At 41.5% G+C, this 6000-nt stretch overlaps 1 protein-coding gene across 5 annotated transcripts in view; it reads right to left on the reverse strand.

The window, feature by feature from the left end:
- inpp4b (inositol polyphosphate-4-phosphatase type II B) overlaps positions 1–6000 on the reverse strand; it is a gene marked incomplete at its 3' end in the record, with an annotated part of 210789 nt that overhangs the window by 75252 nt on the left and 129537 nt on the right. The gene's annotated exons all lie outside the window — the stretch shown is intronic.

Below are 6000 nucleotides of genomic sequence, written 5' to 3' on the forward strand. Positions count from 1 at the left end.
TCTATTCCTATGAGCCACTATAAATAGAACAACTAGAACAAAACAAAACATTGCATGGATGCACCTGGGACGTATCCTCAGTGATGTATCCCAAGGTCCTCAGGGTTTCGGGTCTCGCAACAATCATACCCCTCACTTGGGTGACCCAGCCGGGGTGATCAAGTCAAACAAAACAAAAATAAATATAAAATAAAGTACCTTGAACCTTGAACCTTGAGAGTATTGAACAGCAGCCATATCAGCAGAGGACCCTCACCACATGCTGATTTAAATTAGCTATTTTGGCTATTCAACTCTGCATTAGTGTCCATAATCAATATCTTGAATGAAACATCCATACCGCATAATATCCTATAGTTCAGATTGATAAGCTATTCAATAACCTGCGTAGTTCATGTGTCTGGAGCTGGCTGGTAGCCAGATTTAAATTGTTAGCGAGGCTGCTGCTAAGATAAATTAACGCGTTCTCCTGGCCTCAGATCAGTTCGAGACAGAACACTACAGTGTATAGAGTAACAACAGATAATTAACAGCTCAGGGGCAAAAAATGCATACATGTGTGTGCATACATGAATGCGCACAGAACACAGAAATGATCAGGCGTGTCCACATGCAGGTGTATTTCTGTGGAAGCACCTGGCAAGCCCAGGCACGCATGCCACACAAGCCCATCTGCTGGGAAAAATACACAAATGCACACACACACAAATGCACACACACACACACACACACACACACACACACACACACACACACACACACACACACACACACACACACACACACACACACACACACACACACACACACACACACACACACACACACACACACACACACACACAGATAATAGCTTGGAGGAGAGAACCCCACAAAGGTAATTTATCCGCTTACATTTTCTAGTATTTCAGTTCCAATTTTGTCAGCTCATTTCGGTTTTGTTCCATCACTTTCCATTTCAATTGTTTAACCGACATCCTGCTATAAATTCTCTCTCCTAATTGGATAAAATCTTATTTTCTGTTTACTTTAAGTGCTGGAGAGATATGGAGATCCTTGTTATAATATTAATATTAACTAGACCGGTGCCCAGCTGTAGAGCACCGAGTCGGTAACGATGGAAGTTGGAGATCCATGCCCCACCCGGGTATGCAATACCCGTGTCAGAGTACCCGTTCCACCCATCGGTCTGTCCCTTTTATGCCCATATATGGTGATTTCTGAATCTGTCTCTCTGTGTCCCTTTATTTTTTATGGAGTTCTGTGTCAGACATGCCCAAATAATCTCAATGTGTCTACAGGTGAGGGGATTTAGGCTCATTAGTTCCACTGGCAGAGCTTGACCAGAGCCTTTTGTGGTGGCTCTGGACAACCGTGTATCTGACCGACTCGACACCGGGCACTGCACTCCCTGTGGTGGTGTGGAACATGTGTGTCACTGGGGCGAACGGTTCTCGAGTTACGTGGATTACATATGTACTGACCTCATCAAACCCCTAGATCTCCATACATGGAGCTGGCCTGTTCTTACATCACAATGTTGTTCTGACTTCACAATGTTGACTAAACTCAGCTCAACAGAATGATCAATTGGCTAATTTGGGCCCTGTCGGGAGCCTGGGCTGAGGTTTTTGTGCTGGTTCTGGACAACCGACTATCCGATGGACTCCACACCGGGCACTGCACACATTGTGGTGGTGTGGAAGTGGAATGCCTGTGACAAATTTGAAGTCGGTGGGGCAAACAGTTCTCGAGTTATATGGATTACAGACGTACACACACACACATACAGAGACATGGTGCATTTATAGTAGGAATATAATAATATTAATAATCACTTACAGCCACTTAAAAACACACATGATTGTAGAACGCATACACAAGCAGGCTCACACACAAAGCGTGCCCCAGATAGATTTGTGTTAATACAATCCTGAACCTCCACTTATCTACTGCATTCTATTGCACCCTCCTCTGCATTACTCCTAACAAGAACACCTATTTCTCACCCACTATGTTTGTCTGAAGTGATCAGCGGCCTGCTGTCTCTTGTCTTATCACACTGTGCCTATAGCCAAAGGACACAAACGGGGATGGATACAAATACAAGATCATCTAATCTCCAGCTCCGGCAGAAGATAATGGTGGCTGAGGGGTAGAACGGGTGGCCACTGCTGATATTCAGTTTGAATGGCCAGACCCATCATTAGCATCTGAATGGCCACCATCAGATTGGTGGATAGCATTCAGAGACTTCGTCGCTGGCATTCAATCCAAAGCAAATTGCGGCAATCTTTTAGAAAGTAGGGGTTCATGGAGATTCTATGCGTTTTTCAGAATAACAAACATACAGTATAGCTTTGCTCTCATGATAATATGCCTTATTGTGAAATAATTACACCTTATACAAATTCAAGAGGCTGCATATGTATTAAGGCCAGCTTCTTTGTTGTATTTTTCAATGTGTGAATGCATCATTTTGTGTTCAGTTTGTAATATAAAACATGAAAGGATGATGGCTCCTCAGTGTTCACTTCAGGTTTGTAAACATAGATAGATTGAGCTCTCATCTCAACACAGGTTTTGTGAAATCACTGACTGAAAGGACCAATGCTTGACCAATACTTATTGTAAGCTAGGATCAGAGAAATGAGCCACAAATCAAGATTGTTTTTGGTCTAAAAAGAAGAACATATAAATATTTACATTCTAAGAATCTGCATCCCCATAGACAGCATAAGACCAGCGGATTTTCCATTTCTGTTTTTTAGTTTTTTTCACCCCGAGTGTTATGACCGCATACAGGACACAATTGATCAACGTAAATTGATATTAAAATAGTCGTCAAAAGGCGATTTCGGCGATAAATGAGTTAATTATGCACATATCTGAACAAAGACTAAAGATAAATATGCATGATCCTTCAGAGGAAATATGCTACAAAGGCTGCAATGTAAAGATTAGGATCTAAGACACTAGCCTCTTCTTAAAGGAAAGGTAAGAACAAAGCTCTCTTAACAGCAGTTCAGGGGAAAGAAAAAAGCCCCTATTGAGACTTGCAAAAAAAACGTTTTTCATGGTTGCATGCTAATGCGAGTGCTAGAGTTGAAGGACATAATGATAGTGGTGCCTCGATCTCGGCATGCAGATGAACACGCTGAGGTGTATTTCACGGCCGACGTGTGAGAGCGCTGCCGCGGTATCAATCAAGCATATATTGTTTCCTACACACCCACTTAGCTTAGAGTGGGTCTCATTCTAAAGCATTAGGGCTATTTTAACCAATCAACAGAGAGAGCTGGAGGCAGGGGGAGGGTGGTGATGCTCTGTTGATTTTCCTGGTTTAAACAGCAGGACCCTGACCAAGGTTGGCACAATGCTCTTAAGTCGATTGCGGCCATTCACAGTAATCCATACCCCGCTGTCTCTCCTGTTCAACCACTGTTATTTGTGTATCACGGCAGCAATCCTCATTCACATACCCCTGGCTAACCTGTTATTTTGTCGAGGCAGCAGAGGCCAGGGTGTACGGTATAGGCTATAGGCTACAGTAAGTACACAAACGAACCCCACGTGAGAGCCCGACAGAGGATGATGGCAGTGCAAGGGTGGCCTGGATGAGCGAATCGTACAGGGAAGAGGTGGAAGGGGAGTTTTTGAGTGTGACAATAGCTCTAAATCGGGGGATGGCAAGTGGCCTTGGGCCAATCTTTTTTTTTTTTTACCTTCACAGCCTTTGTTGCACTGCCAATGTAACCAATATCTCAGAATTTGAATCAGAAATTCTTTATTGTTATTGTACATTGTACTTGAGGTCTACTTACTGACAGTCATTTCTTTTAGTCCCACAAACAAGGCTGAAGACCAGGGGAGACAGATCATTTTCCACTGTAGCACACAAACTGTGGAATGCTCTTGCCTGTGTTTAAATCACGTCTGAACATTCACTTGCACTCTCTTTCGATGTGGCTGTATGTTTTGCACCCTCTGTGTGTTTTTCCACAGTTTATTGTTCATTGTTTTATACTCTTAGTATTTTATAATTTATATATCTGTTTACTGAGTGCACAGCACTTTGGTTCAACGCTGTTGCTTTAAATGTGCTCTCAAAAATAAAGTGCATTGGACACTAGACAATGAAATTGAGGTAGCAATTCAACTCGATGCAGTAAAATATATACTATATCAATATACATTAAAACATATTGCACAGTCAGTCAGTCATATATTGCATATACAGTATATCGATATCTCTGTATCTGTCAGACTTTGTCTCCTTTATGGCCATAATGGAGATCGCTGATGTCATCAGTAAGGTATATGCCCATATTGCCATGTCCATTATGGGTATATTGGTTGGATCGGCGGTTCTAGACAACTGGATATACAGGCTATGCCTATATATCATGGACATATCAGTCGTCAGATCAGCGGTTCTGGACAATAGCTTATTTGAACGACTCTGGGCAAACTTCCTTAGCACGTCCTTAGCATAATTTGTTCCTCGTCTATGATTTTAAGAAAGTTTAATGTTATTTCTGGGATTTATTATATTTTAACCCTATGCCTGACTTTTTATTCTTATTTTATTATGAATTTGTACTTATATTAGTGTGTGTTTACTTATTTTATTATATGCCCGATTGCCGGTCCTCTTAGAGCAAGCAGTGAGGTGTCCGCACTTCAAGAAAGCAGGAAGCAGCAGGAATATCCTCTATACACAGTCCTAATAATTTATCCCGTGCCCATGCACCTAAAATTGCTTCCAATAGCCAAAAACAAAAGGAAAAGAATACATCTTGGTGGACACGACAAATTAATGTTCAACAACAAATATGGTTATGTCCGTACTCTCTGTTCATTTTGTCCAGAAAGCGATTGACTATTAACTGCCCTCTATTGGATATATTGCTTAACATCCATGCAAAAAAACAACAACAACAACATAACTTAAAGGACTCATCAAAGCGTGTGAGCAGTCAGAGTTAGGCCACATCATTCAAAATGGATGTATTTGTTTTCATACGTAAAGGGAGCACAAATTAGCCTTTATAAGACACATGATGAAGGATGAAGGTTAACAGAAAATGCATTTTCAGATGGGGATATCAATTTTATCCAATCAGAAGAGTGAACTACTAATATCGAAAGTGATGCATTCTGGGGAATGGGATACTCTATTATGTTGTGTACAGCCTTTTTGTGTGTGAAGGTAGCGAGACATCTAACAAGGCTATAACAAGAACAAATGTCATTATCCAACAGTCTAAAGAGAAAAGTTGACGTGGTTCCATCAGTGCGAATCATTTGTGTCTTATCTGTTCATATTCTACCTTCAACTGGAACAGATCTCAAATCTATGTCTGAAAAAGCTAGTTTTCGGTAAAAGTCCCACTGTTTTCTGACCCTACTAAATCGCTGTCCATGGTGCTGAACGGGCATGTCAGAGTAGTAGACAAATACATTTGTTTTGATAGAACCACACCAGACCATTCAGTTTAATGAATAGGGAACAGAAGTGATTGCTGTAATTTCTCTTTAACCAACAATGTGTGAGTGATTATTCTGTGTGTCAAATACAATTTTATTCCAAGGCAATCAATGTCGGAATGTCTCTTCCATGGGTGGAGAGGGAGAGAGTGTACGATAGCACTGGACATAGCGCATTGTGCAGCCTGCTCTTATTAGCACGGAACACTGATTAGTTTTGTTAATGTAACACCCAAACCACACCTACAGTATGCAAAATGTAAGTGGTGAATGCAAGTGTTTTTGGGATAAGGCTGGTAGCGCAAAAATAGCGACATGGCCGTGAGAACGCCCCTTACGCAATGCTAAATCCCCATGGGTAGTGTGGCCGGGGGAACAATAGGGCGGTAGGTGTCTTAAACCAATCAGTGTCAGGTGTCATTACCTTTAAGAACTAGGTTGCGCCTGGCTTAATTATAATTTACATTAAAGCAAGGGAATGCGTGGAGAGACATTCTGAGGCTTTATTCC

This window comes from Electrona antarctica, assembly GCF_951216825.1.
Source record: "Electrona antarctica genome assembly, chromosome: 4".
NCBI lineage: Eukaryota > Metazoa > Chordata > Actinopteri > Myctophiformes > Myctophidae > Electrona > Electrona antarctica.